The following is a 19,668-nucleotide window of genomic DNA, read 5'->3' as shown; positions in this document are numbered from 1 at the left end:
CATTTACAACTGTACCAACAAGAATAAAATAGCTAGGAGTAAATTTAACTAAGGAGGTAAATGACCTATACTCTGAAAATTGTAAGACACTGATAAATGAAAATGAAGATAATGCGAACAAATGGGAAGGTAGACTATGCTCACAGACCGGATGAATATCATTAAAATGTCCATGGTACCCAAAGCAATCCACAGATCCAGTGCAACCCCTATCAAAATACCAAAAGTATTTCATAGAATCAGAACAAATAATACTAAATTTGCATAGAACAATAAAAAAAATCCCATATAGCCAGGGCAAACTTGAGAATGAAGAACAAAGTCAGAGGTATCAAAATCCCAGATTTCATGATACACTCACTGCTACAATAATGAAACCAGTATGGTACTGGCACAAAAACAGACACACAGAATAATGCAACAGGATAGACAGCCCAGGAATAAACCCATACCTATATTGTCAACTAGTATAGGACAAAGGGGTCAAAAATATACAATATGGAAAAGACAATCTCTTCAATAAATGGTGCTGGGAAAACTGGACAGCCATATGTAAAAGAATGAAACTAGACCACTTTCTTACACCATTTACTCAATCATTTACTTTAAAAAAAAACCTCAAAATGGATTAAAGGCCTAAATGTAACACTGAAACCATGACACTCCTAAAAGAAAACAGGAAATAATTTCTTGGACATCAACTTTAGAAAGGTATTTATAGATATGTCTCCTTAGGCAAGGGAAACAAAAGCAAAAAAAAACCTATTCGGATTACACCAAAATTAACAACTTTTGCACAGCAAAGGAAACCACTAACAAAAAGAAAAAAGGCAATCCATGACTGGGAGATGATATTTGCAAATGACATATCTAATAAGGGGTTAATAACCAAAATATATAAAGAACCCATACAGGGGTGCCTGGGTAGCTCAATCAGTTAAGTGTCTTCTGCCTTTGGCTCAGGTCACGATGTCAGGTGATGATCAAGCCCTGCATGGGGCTCTCTGTTGAGCAGTGAGTCGGCTTCTCCCTCTCATCTCTCTGGTTCTTGCGGTCTCTCAAATAAATAAATAAAATCTTTAAAAAAATTAAAGAAACAATCCAATTAAAAAATAAGCAAAGGACCCGAATTGACATTTCAGGTCTATAAAACAACAAAAAACAACAACAAACAACAAAAAAGAAAATAATCCAATTAAAAAATAAGCAGAGGACCTGAATAGATATTTCTCCAAATAAGCCATACAGATGGCCAACAGACACAGGAAAAGATCCACAACATCACTAATCATCAGGGATATGCAATTAAAAACCACAATGAGATATCACCTTATACCAGTCAGAATGACTAGTATTAAAAAGACAAGAAATAAGTGTTGATGAGGATGCGGAGAAGAAGGAATCTTTGTGCACTCTTGGTGGGAATGTAAATTGGTGCAGCCACTGTGGAAAACAGTACAGAGGTTCCCCCAAAAAATTAAAAATAGAGGGAGGTGGATGGGGGGGGCGGGAAATGGGGTGACCGGATAATGGGCATTTAAGGAGGGCACTTGTTAGGATGAACAGAATGTTGTTATATGCAAGTGATGAATCACTAAATTCTACTTCTGAAACTAATAATACACTATATGTTAACTAAATTGAATTTAAATTTTAAAAATCTTTAAAATATAAATATCATATGATCTTTTATTTCCACTACTGGAATTAAAAGAGTATTTACCTGAAGAACACAAAAATATGAATTCAAAAAGATATATGTACTCCTCCTACGTTTACTGCAACATTATTTACAATAGCCAACATATAGAAGCAACCCGAGCATCCATGATAGATGAATGGATAAACAAGATGTGATATATACATACAATGGAATACTACTCAGCCATAAAAACAAAGGAGATCTTGCCATTTGTAGCATAAATGGACCTAGTGAGTGTTATCTGACAGAAAAAGACAAATACTGTATGATTTCACTCATTTAAGTGAATGTGCAATCTAAAAAACAAAACAGGGGCACCTGGGTGACAGTCCATTAAGCGTCTGCCTTTGGCTCAGGTCATGATCCCAGGGTCCTGGGATTGAGCCCTGCGTCAGGCTCCCTGCTCAACAGAGAGCTTACTTCTCCCTCTCCCTCTGCTGCTCTCCTTCTCTCTCTGTCAAATAAAGAAAATCTTTAAAAAATAAATAAAAAACAAAACAAATGGGGGCATCCGGCTGGTTCAATTGGTAAAGCATGTGACTCATCATGTCGGGATTGTGGATTCAAGTCACAAGTTGGGTGTAAGATTACTTAAAAAATAAAATCTTATTAATAAAAATTAATATTAAAAAAATAAACAAATGAATGAATGAACAAACACAAAAAAAACAGACTCTTGGGGTGCCTGGGTGGCTCAGTCAGAGGAGTATCTGACCCTTGATTTCGGATCAGGTCATGATCATAGGATTGTGAGATTGAGCCCTACACTGGGCTCTGTGCTGAGTGTGAGGTCGGCTTGAGATTCTCCCCCTCCCCCCATCCACACATGTGCTCTCATGCTCGCTCTCTAAAATAAATCAGTAAAATCTTAAAAAAAAAAAAAAAAAAAAACACACACAAAACACCACCAGACTTTTAATACAGAGAACAAGTTGGTGGCTGCCAGAGGGTAGAGTGTTAGGTGGATAGGCAAAATAAAGGGGATTAAGAGGTACAAACTTAGTTATAAAATAAGCCATGGATTTGTAAAGTACAGCCTAGGACATATAGTCAGTAATATTACAAAACTATTGTATGGTAACAGGTGGTAACTATACTTGTGGTGAGCGCCAAGTAATGTACAGAATTGTGGAATCAATATATTGTACACCTGTAACTAATATGACATATTAATTATACTTCAATTAAAAAAAAAAACCTTTTTCTTTTAGGGGCACCCAGGTGGCTCAGTCAGTTAAGCATCTGCCTTTGGCTCAGGTCATGATCCCCGGATCCTGGGACTGAGCCCCACATTGGGATCCCTGTTCAGCAGGGAGTCTGTTTCTTCCTGTCTCCTTACCCTTCCCACTCTCTCTTTCTCTTTCTCTATCTCAAATAAATAAATAAGTAAAATCTTTATTTTTTTTTCTTTTAGAGGTGATGAAATTGTACAAATCCATCCATATTTTCTTACTTATTCTATTGGGAAATCAATAATAGCATGTATTTTCACTGCCTATATTACAGGCTTAATCATTGCAATGTAAGAACAGCTTTAAAAAAACTCAATAACAAACCACAGCTTTATAGAACTCAATTCAAGAACTAGTCCCAAGTAGCTCCATGTAGCAGAATGGATACAAGGAAAAAAATAAAACCAGGAAGTCACAAATGAGTATGCCTCCCAAAGAAAAAAAACAGCAAGAAGCAAAACACACAGAACATCACATAGTGTAAAATAAATATTTGAAAGAGAAAATCCCTAACTCATCACCAAGCATGTGCACTCACTTGTGTGTACAGAAGCATGGTGTGCACATGCACACACACACCCCACACAGGTTTTTTTTTTCTTTAAACTGTCTCAAAATAGGCTGCTAATATCAGGACTAATCACCTTTAAATGTTTAGTATATATTTTCCAAGATCAAAGGCAACTCTACTATCACACCCAAGAAATTTAACCTAGTGGAAAATTATCTAATATACAGCCTGAATTCAAGCTTACAAATTATTCCAATAGTGAAATTTATAGCAGCATTTCTATACTCATGCAGATTCAATCAAGGATTTCATATTATACCAAGCTGTCATATTACCTCAGTCTTGTTTAATGTAGAGAAGACAAAAAGCAAAACTAAGCCTTTTCCCCCCCAAGACATTAACATTTAACAGATCAGTCTAAGGTTGTCTTGTAGAATACATATGATAAAGATTTTTATAGAATTATGTCAAGTTCCTCTCTTTGTGGAAATTTTATGTTGTGTTTTCTCAACCCATCCCATTAGTTTTATGGGTAACTAATACCACAATACGAGGGCACATTTATCAGTCTGCTTTTCTAATATAATTCTTCCCCTCCCCCTGCTCTTTTCCAACGCACTGTCCCCCCTTTATGATGCCCTAGTAAGTTTAAAGCCATTCAGAAATGAGTAAATTACAAAATGAATTTAATTTTCTTTACAAAATGTTTAGTGCCTACGAAAAACCATTCTATGTGTGGCAAGCCTCTCAAGGGGGATTGTCTGAAGAGTAACCGTTTCTGTGGGCTACATGTCCTTTCTTTTCCTGAGTGGAGTTTGTAAGCCAAAGGCCAGGCTTGAACTGCTCATAACTATGGAGGGGATTCTTCTAAGAGTCTGTGAGAGTGGTGAAGAGACAAGCAGGCTGCGGCGTATTTAGAAAGGATCCTAACAAGCCTTTATAATATGTGAGATGTAAACCCTCTTAACCCATATTCTCACAAAATATTCAGCCACATAGCATTTGCCACTTAATGCTGTAGAACTGGGGAGATAAACTGAAGATCTGGAGTTGAAGGTGAATAGAAAGGGAACAATGTGACCTATCCATAAAGTAATTTAGTCCTGGCAATGAATCACTTCCGTATTTTTTTCTCTCCTTGGTCTGGGTTCTTTTAAGTTAGAAAAATAAAGGCTGTTCTTTATACATTATGTAATCAAATTAATTCCATCAATAGACTTATGTCAAAAATGAAACATTTACAAGGCAGTTAACAAAAAAAGCTCATTTGGGTTTATTTAAGCCAAGGGCACTATAAAACCCTAATTTAAAAGAAGCTTTAAAGCCCAATTGCTTTGAGAAAGAATTACATTTAGAGATTGGTTTGTTCTCTATGATATCTATAATTGTTGGTAAAGTCTTTAAAAATATTCATAAAGTCTAGAAACATTGGACATATTTTCCTCTATAGCAATGTAGAATACATCTGTTTCCCCAGAAGATTTAACTTGACTCTGAAATAGCAAACAAAAATCCTATTATAGGTTTATTATTTAGGGTTTGAGCAACTGGCTCTGTGGTACTGAATTTTAACCAAAAAAAAAAAAAAAAAAAAAAAAAAAAAACCTTAAAAATCAACAAACAGTATGGAGGTTCCTCAAGAAGTTAAAAATAGAGCTACCTTACCACCCAGTAATTGCACGGTTGGGTATATACCCCAAAGATATAGATGCAATGAAGGGCACCTGCACCCTAATGTTCATAGCAGCAATGTCCATAATAGCCAAACTGTGGAAGAAGCCAAGATGTCCTTCAACAGATGAATGGATAAAGAAGATGTGGTCTGTGTATACAATGGAATATTACTCAGCCATTAGAAATGACAAATACCCACCATTTGGTTCAACGTGGATGGAACTGGAGGGTATGATGCTGAGTGAAGTAAGTCAATCGGAAAAGGACAAACACTATATGGTTTCACTCATATGGGGAATACAAAAAATAGTGCAGAGAACCATAAGGGAAGGGAGAGAAAACTGAATGGGGAAAAAAATCAGACAGGGAGACAAACCGCGAGAGACTCTTAATCCTGGGAAACAAACTGAGGGTTGCAGAAGGGGAGGTAGCTGGGGGGATGGGGTAACTGGGTGATGGGCATTAAGGAGGGCACGTGATAAGATAAGCACTGGATATTATGCACAACTGATGAATTATTGAAAACTACTTCTGAAACTAATGATGTACTATATGTTGGCTAACTGAATTAAATTTTTAAAAATCAACAGACTTTCACTGAATACCTTCTTATGTGCGCAATACATTTTTATATGCATTCCGGCAAAGAAAACATGTTCCTACTTAATCTTACTTAAATAGAACCACTCAAAATAAAACATACGTAAAATAATGGCAGACAATTTTAGATAATATATACTCAGTGTCAAACTACAGAGCACAAAATACCACATACAGCATCAAGCAGACAAAGAGTTAAGTCTTCCCTACACTGGTAAAATACTGAAGGGAAGCAAACTGGGAAAAGTGAGTTGGAACAGTTCTAGGCTGGGGAACACTGGGCACAAAGGGGGCAGGGATGAGGCCTGGGATTAAAAGCAGATGATTCAGTGAAAAATCTAACAAGCTATGAACTGGGAGACAATATTTTAAAAAATGTACCTGGTAAAGGGTGGCTATCAAAGAACTCATAAGAAACAATAAGAAAATGAATAACAGGATTTAAAAATGGGCAAAAGATCTGGACAGATACCTCACCAAAGAAGATATGCGGGAAGTAAATAAACATAGGAAAAGATGCTCAACATCACATGACATTTGGCAGTTGCAAATTAAATAAGGAGATTTCACAACACACACATGTTAAAATGGCCAAAATCCACAACACCAATAACATCAAATGCTGGTGAGGATGCAGATCAATAGGAACTCTCATTCATTGCTGGTAGGAATGAAGTATGGAATAGCTACTTTAAAGGCAATACAGACTTAGTACACACTTAGTATAAACTTGATATAGTTTAGTATAAACTGAGTTAAACTAAAATTTAGCACAGACTTGTGGAAACACTATGGTGCACACTTGAATATAATAACATGGTGTGTCAACTATATTAAAAAAAAAAAGTTTAGCAGTTTCTTTCAAAACTAAAGGTGCTCTTACCATATGATCCAGCAACTTGTTCTTCAGTATTTACCCAAAAGAATTGAAGATACAGCCACACAAAAACATGCATATGTTACGTATATAGCAGCTTTATTTATAACTGCCAAGATTTGGAAGCAACCAAGTTATACTGCAGTAGGTGAATGGATAAACTGCAATACGCCTAGACAGTGGAATGTGTTAAAAGGAAATGAGCTACACCTACAAAATCATGTTTTCTTGAACCTTTCACAGAGCTGAAGTCACTCTAACAATGCTCTAATAATTTTCCATCACACAAATACAGAAAAAGAATCTTTTTTGTGACCTTCAAAGTTGTACCTGATCTGGTACCCATTCCTGACCTAAGTCATTTTCCTCAAATGAATCAACAAACATACTACCAGGGACAAAAGAGGAAGCAGCACTAGCTGAAAAAGACCAATAGTGCACAGGCTGTGTTGAGAGGCAATGCGTGCAAAACTCATGGGGAACCTGAATTTCTATATATTGAGTTTCTTAAAGAACCCCAATATAATTAATCAATCAAAAGTCAAGGTACTAGTATCTTTGAAGAAATTCAATAAATATGCCTTTCTTTGTAAGTAACGGGAGATTCAGTGTAGGATTTTAAGCAGAAAAATAACTTGCATTTTAGAAAATAAAATTCTGACTGCACTGTGGAGGATACATTAGATGGGGGTAAGACTAAAAAACAGTCAAAATGCATCAAAATAACTCAGGAAACCACCTGAAGTTCTTAACACAAACCTTGGCAAGGAGAGAGGATATCAGATTGTTCAGAGCTATTTAGGAAGTCATACACAGCCAGGGAATCTGGTGGTTGATTCAAAGTGGGAGGAGAGAGAGCCCCTCCCAGGTGTTCCATCTGTTAGGGAGGTTAGGTACCTCTATAGATTACAGATTTCATTCTATCTTCTTTTTTTAAAGATTTTATTTATTCATGAGAGACAGAGAGAGAGAGACAGAGACACAGGCAGAGGGAGAAGCAGTGCGGGGAGCCTGATGCAAGACTCGATCCCAGGACTCCAGGATCATGAACTGAGCCAAAGGCAGATACTCAACTGTTGAGCCACCCAGAGGTCCCTTCATTCATCTTCAAGCAGGGCTCAGACCTGCTGAAGTTACAGGGGACCTGACAGCACCTACTAAGGGAGATTACTCACATGCCCCGCCCCTCTGCCATCCAACCTCATCCCCTCTTTGTTCAGCAGACTGGGCTGGAATGGCAACAGAATCTAGGAGCCTCTGACTCCCAGTCCACAGTTGTCCTTAGCTTCTACTTTCCCAGCAGAGCAGAAAACACACCATTCCAAATTTCTCTAGCCTTTTTTTTTTTAATTTTTTATTTATTTATGATAGTCAGAGAGAGAGAGGCAGAGACACAGGCAGAGGGAGAAGCAGGCTCCATGCACCGGGAGCCCGATGTGGGATTCGATCCCGGGTCTCCAGGATCGCGCCCTGGGCCAAAGGCAGGCGCCAAACCGCTGCGCCACCCAGGGATCCCTCTCTAGCCTTTTCTAAGGCTATTTTTCCCTAACCATTTTTCTGCCCAACAACCAAGGGGATATTACATTCACATTAATAACTTTTGATCACTGCGGCACACATTCTTACTTTGATTTAGGAAGTAGGTTGCAGTGTAAGAATCACCAAGTGGCCTTTTAAAACTCTATGCTCATTCCCCACTACCTTTCTGATGGCTACCAACACACCCATCAAGGGGAGGGATTAAGTGGAAAAAAGAGGAGTACCACCTGCCACCAACTACACATAGTATAATGAGACGAATATGATGATGCTCACCCTACTGAGAAAATCTCAGTGCCATTCTAAAAGGATCTGAAATTAAGAAAGGTAATGAAATTCTAGGAAAGAGCTTTATAGTTGTCAATATTCAAATTCTTTACAGAAAAAAAAATTCATATTTAATTTAGTGACCAAAAACAAACAAAACACATATTCCTTTACAAACACATCTCCACTTTTTTAAACAGAATGTTTTTTTAAAGAAAATACTGTATGTAACCCTGAAAGGGAAGCCAAAGTAAATGAGTGAATTACAATGGAATAAAGCATGCTAGCTCGGCAACTGCATGCAATGATCCAGATTTACCCAAAGTGTGGCATAAGAGATGACTAAGGAATCAATACATTTACTTAACAGTCACTGGAATAATGCAAGTAGCTCATCATATCTGTGAAGTCATATATTATTGCTTAGAAAAAAATTAAGGCAGGAGAAATTCACATAGATTTCTTATCTTATGGGTCCTATGCTCAAAAAATGCTCTTATTGAGCCTTAAGTAACTAAACATTGCAACTTAAAAAAATAACAGTTTTAAGATATAATTCACATACTATATAAAATTCATCCTTTTAAGGTATAAAATCCAATTGTTTCGAGTAAGTTCACAAGGTTGTACAACCATTACCACTATCTAATTCCAGAACATCTTCATCACCTTAAAAGAAACTATATCCATCAGTAGTTACTCTTGCTCCCCCCCGACCCCTGGCAATAGCTAATCTACTTTCTATCTCTGGATTTGCCCATTCTGGACATTTCAGAGAAAGGAAATCATACAATAATATATAGCCTTTTGTGTTGGGCTTCTTTCACTTAAATGTTTTCAAGGTTCATCAGTGTTTTGGCATGGATCAGTACCTCATTCCTTTTTATGGCCAAATAATATTCCACTGTATGGGCATGTGGCATTTTGTTCACCCATTCCAACTGATAGACATTTGCGATGTTTCTACTTTTTAGCTATTATCATATCAGTAATATTGCTATGAGCATTCATGTACAAATTTCTGTGTGGACATATTTTCTATTTTCTTGGGTATATACCTAAGAATAGAATTGATGGGTCATGTGGTAACTCTACATTAACCTACTGAAAAACTATTTTCCAAAATGGTGCATCATTTTTCAATCCTATAAGCACTATGTAAGGCTCCAGTTTCTGCACATCTTTGCCCACACTTTACTTTCCATTTTAAAAAAATTATTATAACTGTCTTAGCAGGTGATCTCACTGTAGTTTTGATTTGCATTTCCCTAATGACTTGTGATGGCAACTAATTATTTGTATGTCTTGGTTATCACCCCAAAAGCCATGCTCTTTGTCTATTAGCCTACTCTCTTCTTCCTCCTACAAAGCCTACAGTCTCTACTTCATCTCTGAGGTCTGGTCCTTATCATGTTCCTGCTCCCACCTGGACAACACATACTGAGCGTTCCTTCACACAGCCTTTCCCTCATTCCAGCAGCCTCTGTCAGCTCCACCTCTGTAGACTTTAGCTTTTCCCTTTCTCTCAATTCCGTTTCCTAGTCTCACGTTCCACATTTCCAAAATCCTTCTCAATTTTTCCATATTCTAAACCCCCTCTCCCTTTGACTCCAGGCTCCTCTCTCCCCCTCTAGTCCTCTCCACATCCTTCCTTCCTAATATGCATAGGCAACAAGCCCTGCAGACCTAGTCCTTCACCTACCCTTTGTCCTTGGCACTATTCAATGTTATTCCATTCTCTTTCTCTATTCCCCAGTTTCTCACTATAGTCTGCTGTCTGTCTGCCATTTGCTTTGTGAGTAAAAGCAATGAGGGAAGAAAACCTTTCCAATTGAAGACTGTGATGGTGAGTTTTTTGTGTCAACTTGACTGGAACATGGTGTTCCCAGGTAAATGGTCAAACATTATTCTGGGTGTGTCAGTGATGATGTTTCTGCATGAGATTAACATCTGAATTGGTAGCCTGAGTAAAGCAGACTGCTTCATCAATCAAAATGAAGACCCAAATAGAATAAAAACGGCTAAGAGAGAACTTTAGTCCTGTTTGAGCTGGAACGTTGGTGTTCTCCTGCCCTGGGATTAGAACTACATCATTAGCTCCCCTGGGTCTCCAGCTTTTGGACTATACAGATCTTGGGACTTCTCAGCCTCCATAATCATGTGAGCCAATACTTCCTAATAAACCATACTGATATTTCCTAACATATATTGCTAAAAGATAAGCTGAGGCATATTTAAAATTTTAAGAGTTTATTTTAGCAAAACTTAAATCGGGCCGTGCCAAACCAAAAGTGATTAGGAGCATTGCACCGGCAGGAGTTAGGGGAGAGACTTTTATAAAGAAGAGGTAGAAGCAAAGCAAAGCAATTACCTGATTGGTTACAACTTAAACCCTAGTTGGCTCTTCGTGATTGGGTGTCCTTAGGTTTAGACTGCATAACCTTGAGACTTTACAGGCTTAGATTCTGGTTTGCTTACATAGGGTATATACACATACACACACAGTCTATTGGCTCTGTTTCTCTGCAGAACCCCAGTAGAGATGCTTAAGCTGTAGAATCCCCTTACCCCACAAACAGAGAAGCAAAATTCATGCAGAAGAATTTAGATTTGGTCCACTGAACAAAAGAGACAATAAGTACTTGTGTGTGGGTTAAGCTTGTTAATAGTAAAACAGCACTAAACAAGACAAATTGAAATGGGGAGATTACTAAAGTCAGGAGACTACAAAACAAGGCCTACATGGATTCCTGCCTGGGGCAAAGGCAAATGAAATGGAAAATCTAAAAAATATATCAGAGAAACAAAAATGCAAGAAAAAAGAAGAAAACTTAATTCCAAAGTTCCACTCTAAAAGAAGAGTAGGGTCAGACAGCATTGCGACAGTTGAGAAAGGAAACTAGGTTTTTTGGTTTATTTCTTTATTCTTTGGCATGTGGGAGAGGTCTGATGGAGAAGATGATTAATTCAATTTTGGACATGTGGCATTTGAGGTGATGGCAGACATCCAGGTACAGATGACAATCTTAAGAGATAAAATGGACAGAAGCTTCCTGAAATTAATTTAGGGTTCTACTGTCCACAGCAACATTTTATGCTTTCCAGAATATATCCCTGGTCTTACTCAAGGGCATCAGCTGGCATTGGGTTTCAAAGTTAAATGGCTACTGAACCACAGTTCTACTGTGCAGTTAATTTATAAGCTCCATCACCAAAATCTTCAAATATCTCCCAAACTGATGCTATTCATATGATCTACTAAGAACTTCCTTCCTTTCCAAAGTGATGAAACTTGGGCACTCACACATGCTGAGCGTTGACATTGTGATAAAAGGAAGCCAAGAGACAAAAAACTATCATAAATATTCCATATTCAAACCACAAGATCATTAACCCCCTTAAATCCTCCTAGATAGGACTATGTCCTACCTAAGTCTGGTCTGGGGGAGGGCACTAACCAATGTGCTAAAGATTTGGGTTTCTTCCTGACACAGCCACTACTTCTGTTACCATCTGCCCCCTTCTCAAAAGGGCTAAAAGGATAGAAAAAAGAGCTTAGCCAGATTGAGAACTTCATTCCAAAATATGGTTAAAAATTAATGTAGCATAACTTGAAACCAGTAAAGGCTGCTGCCCAATAAAATACACATGCACTATTACCACTGAGACAAAGATCCAAAATCTCAAAGATCTCAAGTCTAACCTCTCAAAAAGTCTTCAAATTATGGTCCTCTACCGTATTGTCCCAGTAGGCAGAAAACTGACAAGTAGTTAAGGAGTGACAATATCCAAAGTGCATGCCAACATATAGTGTAAGCTCTAACTAACTCTCTGCTATGCTTATAATAAAAAAGCCTTTCTTATTACCACATATTACCATAAATCTAATAATGCCTTTTTAAAATGCTACAGGTTAGTGTCTCTACTAATCTGAGGATTCTATATTTGTGTTCAAATGGCAAGAAGAGCTCTTTCCTAATAATTTATATTAGGTTACCATCTCTATTTTTTATTCTCTTAAAAGTCTGTAGATAATCTCTGAAAAAGCTATAAATGTGGGTTAATTTTTTCCATTCCCAGAAAGTATACATTTTAGCAGATTGTGTTTTCCCAAATTGGTCACAATATTTCCTACCTCACCTGCACTTCTGCAATATGACCTTGCCAATCCCCCAACAAGGAGTCCAAGTCTCTCAAAACTAGGCTGGCCATAATGATTCACTCATAGCCAACAGAATGTGGCAAAAGTGATAATGATTTCCAAGCCTAGATCAGTAGAAGCCTGGCAGCTTCTTTTTCAGTCTCTGGAAAGCTCGGTTTCCAGATGCTGCCATGCTGTGAAAAACTAAAGCTACATGGAGACGGCATATAGGTCCTCTGGTCAACTGCCCCAGCTGCACCCAACTTCAAGTCACCAGAGGAAGAAAGATCACCTTGCAAATAGATTCTCCAACCCCAGTTGCTTCAACTCCCAGCTGAACAAATCATGCCCATCCATTCCAGTCTTCCCATGTAAAAACCCAGACATCGTGGAGCAGACAAACCAGCCCCGCTGTCTCTGAATTCTTGACCCAAGAATTTGTGAGAATAAAATGGTGGTTGTTTTTTTTTTGCAAGATTTTTGGGTGGTGTGAATGGCAGCAATGGAAAACCAAGGAAGCAACAGGTAACTGGAATGTGTATGCGGGTTAACAAGCCCATCCTCTCACCTTAGAGGCTGTATTTCACATTTTTCTTCCCTTTCACTTCACTGAAACTTTCATTCCCATTTTTTTTTTGCCAATTTTGTTAATTTCCCCATTTATTTTGACAGTTTAAGTTTAGAAACTATCATATCCAAAAAAAGTCATTTCCTAGGGTTTGATTTCCAGCTTGTTTTAAAAGCTTGTTTCTAACATTCTCTCCACTTATTGGAATTATTTCGGTCTTTTTCACCCTTTATTGCAACCTATGTTTGAATTGGGTCATGACTAAATATATAATTACTTGAAGCAAGATGTTGTGCACCCAACTATAACCATGATAAGTAAACATTCTGTCAGGCATAAGAATTATTCAGCACTTATCACAAAGCACTATACCAGTACTTCACATTTTACCATTATATATGCTTTATTAATGCATTAGCTATATCGAATTCTATATATCTACTCTCATCCAGGAGTCTTATTTTGCCAGAAAATTTTACTGTTTAATGAAAAGGCTATTCTTGCTTAATATATAATCTTAATATAAACTCTTCAAACCACTGAATTTAAAAAAACTTTTTTTTAAGATTTTATTTATTTATTCATGACAGAGCGAGAGAGAGGCAGAGACAGAGACAGAGGGAAAAGCAGGCTCCATGCAGGGAGCCCGACGCGGGACTTGATCCCTTCAGCCCTGGGCTGAAGGCAGACGCTCAACCGCTGAGCCACCCAGGGATCCCAAACCATTGCATTTTTATAAAAAGTTTATTTTATAACCTATTTAATAAGTACAGATTGGTCACTCACAAATCATAGCATAAAAAATCAATCTATTTTCCTGACAGAACTTCATTTTCTTTATGAATCTTTGTAACTATTTGGCAGAAGAAAACTTAGTCCTGTTGTTTCTAGGTGTTTAGTCACTTTTTTTTTTTTTTTTTTTTATTTATGATAGGAACACAGTGAGAGAGAGAGGCAGAGACACAGGCAGAGGGAGAAGCAGGCTCCATGCCAGGAGCCTGACGTGGGACTCGATCCCGGGTCTCCAGGATCGCACCCTGGGCCAAAGGCAGGCGCTAAACCACTGAGCCACCCAGGGATCCCCATATAAAATCTTTAAAAAACAAAACAGATATTATCATCCCAGTTACATCCCTCCCCTGGAACTCACTCACATGTAAGTATTCCCACCAGTGTCCACTCTAGAGGTGTCTGCAAGGACATTCTGCTTTCTTACTGACATATGTATGCTAGTGGGAACACGCTGCACATCTGGCCAATATTATCCTCTTGCTGGTCTGGAAAGTGTAGTGGAAAAACACTGGGCAAGACAGTGGCTGCAGTAATAGTGCAAGGAGTCTAGGACATAAAAAATGAAGTGAAGAAAGGAAGGGCTTAATGATAGGAAGAAAATGAATAGATAAAAAAAAACTTGAGAGGCTGAAGAATGGGTAAAATGTGAGAAAGGAAGGGAGATGAAAGGTTAAGAAGTTCATTGATTTAGTCAACAAATATTTAGAGTATCTTCCATATCATCATTCTGGAGTTTAACACTGAGGGGGAAACATGTATGAGTAGCTTGAATAAAGGTAAAGATCACAAAATCTGCAAGGTCAAGAACTGTGAGACTAGAATGTCAGACAGGCCACTCATGGACAGCGACTCTCTGTTGAGCATGGGAAGCAAGAGAGAGGCACAAGAGGAAGAAACAGTTGGCCTAAATCTCAAGATTAGTATTTCCCGAAAAGTCTAGGAGTAATGGTTTATAGATTGCAATGACAGCTAGAAGAAAGATGTTGTCTCTAGGACATCTGGTTGGTGCAGTGCGTGAAAATGAGTAGGGGTCACCTACGCAGGCAGTAAAAAAAAAAAGCAATATCCTGGGGAAGGAGCCAGGTTTTCAATTAAAATAAGCAGATAGTATTTGATGGAGATGTGGCTGCAGAGAAGTCTGTTCAGCAGGGATCAAGAGTTCTAGAAAGGAAGTATAAAAAACCTAAGCACACAAGGGAAGGAAGGAACCCTGAGGATAAGCTAGATGAGCCACAGACCTGCATTTGCAGCCGGACCCAGGTTGCATGTGCAACCTTACACAGAGATATGAGGTAAGACAGATAGATAGAATGAGCTGGCGTGAAGTTTCCAGATGTGCTCTGGTCTTAACCATTTTGAACAAAGCAGGCTAGAGATTTTACACAGAATTCCAAGTATGTTAGAGACAGGTGACCAAGCTTAGCCTTCCTCATAACTGCCTATGAGAAAATTACTTTAAACATCTCTAAACTTTAGGGTTTTTTCCTATAAAGTGAGGAGAATACTATCTAGTTTGTGAAGTTATAATGGTGAAACAACATGATACATGTAAAGTGCTTAACACAGTGTCTGACACACAGTACTGCACAATACACTCTTTGGTTTGTTTTGCTTCTTGATATGGTCCTTCCAAGAAACTGTAACCAGATATGCATGAGATTAGCCTGCTATAAGCCCTCAGCCTTTGGGCATTACCTACAATCACACCAATGGTCCTCTCAGTTCCTCTCCCCCAGGTAGAAGCAGGTGTGCTCAGGAGAGGAAATGAAGAACTCAGAAGGCTCTTACTTATCTGGCCAGAGTTTCACTCAGGTAACATGAAACATCAAGAGGGTTGCCAAATGTTGCTTTGTGTCGGGTATGTTTTGTCATGTGTATCTGTGCAATTGAAAGCTCCTGAAGGATGAGTTCCAAGGCTTCTTTTGTTGCCCACAGTGTCTAGCATTTATTAGACACTCAAAATGGCTACTGCAGGACTATCCGTATAGGAATAAAGTACAATAGGCAAAGTTCCATACCTCAGACATGTTAATTCCTGAGGCTATATTTGGCACAATATCTCTTCTTTTGCTAAATAACTTCAATGTTAGTTTTCTAAAAGAGGCTTAGATTTTATAAAATGTGATTTTCAGATTTAAGTATCAACCAACAAAAAGGTAAAACCTAAAAATATACCCCTATACCTATTAAATAGAATATTGGTATTTTTATTCATCTTATTTTAAGGATGACAAACTATGCAGAAATTTTATATAAACAAATTAATAATGTTAGAAAAGACAGTTTGATTAAATAATTCACAAATACATGATGTTTTTCTTAAAAATTCTAATTTCTTGTTTAATACTTATTAAAGACTTTTAATTTTCTAGTTGCTAATAAAAATTTTTTAAATAAGATTCTGCATTCTTAGACAATATATTCCACCTTTTTGGCCATATGACTGCAGAATGGCTGCAAGCTAAATTCTAGTATCCATCTTCATCCCCTGGTTCCTCTACTACTGGCCTTCCACCCCCTAGCAATCTGAGTCAATATTTAAATATTAGATCAAACACCATGACCCACCCACACAAATAAAACCTACTCCTTACATTCTCAGAACTCCATATCTGCCCCTCTCAGCCAAAGACACGGATTCTCTTCTACCAGAAGCCATAGTCTTATGCTGTACCTAACTCATCCTGGGGTCTGGAAGTGATCTGGGCATTCACCTAGTTACTTAATGCTGTCTTCTAAAAGGGCAACATGGCACAGTCAGACAAATCGTTCTATTATTTAGCTTTATTACTCCCCTCCCTCATTATATTAATAAACCAGCCTCAAAGTTACCGCCCACATTCAGTGTAGATTTAGGCATGAGACTCACAAATTTCCCTCCTATCCCAACTGTCATTACCTCAGGTGGTTTCAAAAATACATGAATAATAAAAAGACCAGATCTGAGTGCCTAGGTAGTTTAGTCAGTTATGTGCCTTTGGCTCAGGTCATGATCCTGGGGTTCTGGGATGACACCCACATCAGGCTCCCCGTTCAGCAGGGAGTCTGCTACTTCCTCTCCCTCCACTCTAATAAGTAACTAAAACATTTAAAAATAAATATATAATAAAAGATCACACTTATAAACTTCTTTAGGATTCCTGTCAGTCCCTGTCAACATTCTCAAGATTGTATCCTGCATCTTATTTTAACTTACTCCACCTCAGAAATAGCCCCCTCTCACATTTTAACTCTTTGCTGTAAACCCTCAACCTTGGGCATTATCTACATTCACACCAATGGTGCTCTCAATTCCTAAAATTTCCTTAATCTGTCAACTCTGTCCTAACCTCACTTCCCTCCCCATATAGCATGCAGCCTAAGGGCAGATTAACACAACTACTGTCTATTGAAGTCCCTTAATTTTCTTAACTCCAGTCCTTCTGCTACATCCATCAGGCAAAATTCAGACTCTGAAATAACCTTTCATAACTGCTCTCTTCTCTCCTACACTTGAGCAATCATCCTCTCCATGGGACTTTCCAGAAAACTGTGAAGCATTTAAATTAAGACCAAACACCACATCTAATTTCCTCTTGGGACAACACATCTCCCTGGATCTTCTCATTTGTCTCTTGTCAGTGATTTTCTCCTCTTTCCCTCAGCAACTACAATAAATATTTTCTATTCTGTTTGAAGCCCCAACCGCTCATGATTTTAATTACCACTATATGCTAATAACTTTAATTTTTTTTTCTAATATTGATCTCTCCTTTTAGCTCAAAATGAATATCCAAATGTTTGCTATTTCTACTTGGATTTATGTGGCCATCTCAAACTCTGAATTCATTCTCACTACAATCAAGTCTCCTTCTGTCTTGGAAGAAGCTTCTAAAATGGCCTGCACTGATCTTTGCCTCCCGATATTCAAATCTTTGTGTAGTCACCACCTCTAGTATACTGTGGTTGGTTTGTGTAACCAACAGAATGGCAAATATGATGATATATCACTCTATGATTATATTATGAAAAGACTTTAGTCTTTTCAAGCATTAGTTTCCTCTTGTTGCTATAACAATTTGTCACAAAGCTAATGGCTTAAGGCAACACAGATTTATTATTCTTACAATCTGCAGGTCTCAAAAGAGTTTCATGGACTAAAATCTGGTGGCTCTTGGGGAGAATTCATTTCCTTGCTTTTTCCAGTTCCTGGAGGCCACCTACACCATGGCTCATGGTCATCTCTCATCTTCAAAGTAAGTAATGGCTGGTCAAGTCTTTCTCACATCCCATCACGCTGGCACTGATTGACTTTCCTCCCTCCCTCCTTCCCTCTGAGAAGGATTCTTGTGATTACATTGGCCCCATCCAAATAATCAAGGATAATCTCTCCCTCCATTTCAAGATCCCCCACATCTGCAAATGTAAGGTAACAAATTCAAAGACTCCAGGGATTGGGATATAGAGCCTTTTGGGGGTGAGGAAGTGAAGAGTGGCATTATTCTGCCAGAGACCAGTTCCATACTTTTCTCCAGCAATGTTCCACAGTCAAGAAACAGGGAAAACAAATAGCAAGAGTGACTCAGGATTGAAATTAAAGATACACAGAGTCTTAAAGAGAGCAATAGCAAAGGACAGGCTTGGCTGTAGATCAAAGTCGTACTTTCTCTAGGCCAGTTAATTTTATGAACTCCATCAAGGCCACAGAGTGCTCTTATCCAGGTTCCTTTCCACCAGTATTTTCTGATAATCACCAGAGGATTGGGACCAAAAAGTACTGACAGATATGAACAACACTGAAAGTACACATTCTTCTAGGTCATGTAAAAAAGGCATAGGTCAAGTATAATTATCTGCCAAAATATTCTATATTTAAATAGTTTAAGTTTTCTCAATGTTGTATAAAGTTACTTCAGAAATTTCCAACCAAATGTGCTGAACCCCAAAGAATAAGATTTCTAGTTATCTTTAGATACCTAGACAAAGGCTTTTAACAAAAACAACTCCCACACTGACAGTTTCACAGTTTCTGCTGGGAGGGAAGTAACTGCAAACATGTATTAAGCAAATGATGAATATAAAAAAAAGTCCTAATTTTAATTAAATTAAGTCAACATTATATTTTCAAAGGTTTCACTCCATGCCGTTGAATAATTTATGTATTTTATTCCTTCTGACCCAGGGCAATGTGGTAGATTCAAGTTCAGATTATAAAGATCACAGTTTATATACAAGAGGAGAATCCTGTAATTTTGCCTCATGTTTATGATTGTAGGGTGGTGCTTGGTAACTGGCAACTCACACAAAAGATGAATATTCCTGCCCCCACTATCTTTTCCACTCCTTTTATCTGTGGGTGCTTAGCGAGATAATAAGAGTCAAAGTCACACTCATGTGAGGGTGTTCAGGGTATTATTAATAAGAGTCATAGTCACGGAGGCCCATAATAACAGCTGAAAAACCAGAGTAGGGGCTAAGTAAATAGCAGATTCAAAGGTCTGTATACATTTTTAGGTACAGTAGAGCCTCATTATGCAGATTCCATATTTCCAAGTTTGCCTACTTGCTAAAATTTATATGTAACCTCACAATCTAACACTCATAGCACATTAGATATGCTTTATTCACGCATGAATTACAGTGTTGTTGCTTATGAGTTCACCCTTCATGATAGAGAATATGTATTAAATAGGTGCCATTAAACAGAAACACATAAAACAAGGTTAGGTATTGAATGGTTGATGAAAATGTGACCAGAGGGTGTCAGGAACATAACCCTGTATTTC

The 19,668-nt window shown here is 37.9% G+C and overlaps 1 protein-coding gene across 16 annotated transcripts in view; it reads right to left on the bottom strand.

The window, feature by feature from the left end:
- FAM184A (family with sequence similarity 184 member A) overlaps positions 1 to 19,668 on the bottom strand; it is a 107,041-nt gene that overhangs the window by 76,183 nt on the left and 11,190 nt on the right. For 2 of the 16 annotated variants that reach the window (XM_072765281.1, XM_072765284.1), the window contains exon 2: positions 913 to 1,077. The exons of the other annotated variants lie outside the window; for them this stretch is intronic. The gene's annotated coding sequence lies outside the window, so the exon portion shown is untranslated. The remainder of the gene's footprint in view (positions 1 to 912; positions 1,078 to 19,668) is intronic. 16 annotated transcript variants of the gene reach the window in all.

This window comes from Vulpes vulpes, chromosome 1 (assembly GCF_048418805.1).
Source record: "Vulpes vulpes isolate BD-2025 chromosome 1, VulVul3, whole genome shotgun sequence".
NCBI classification, from domain to species: Eukaryota; Metazoa; Chordata; class Mammalia; order Carnivora; family Canidae; genus Vulpes; species Vulpes vulpes.
Note: the sequence above shows the minus strand (reverse complement) of the source record. Positions and strands in the feature narration are given on the sequence as shown.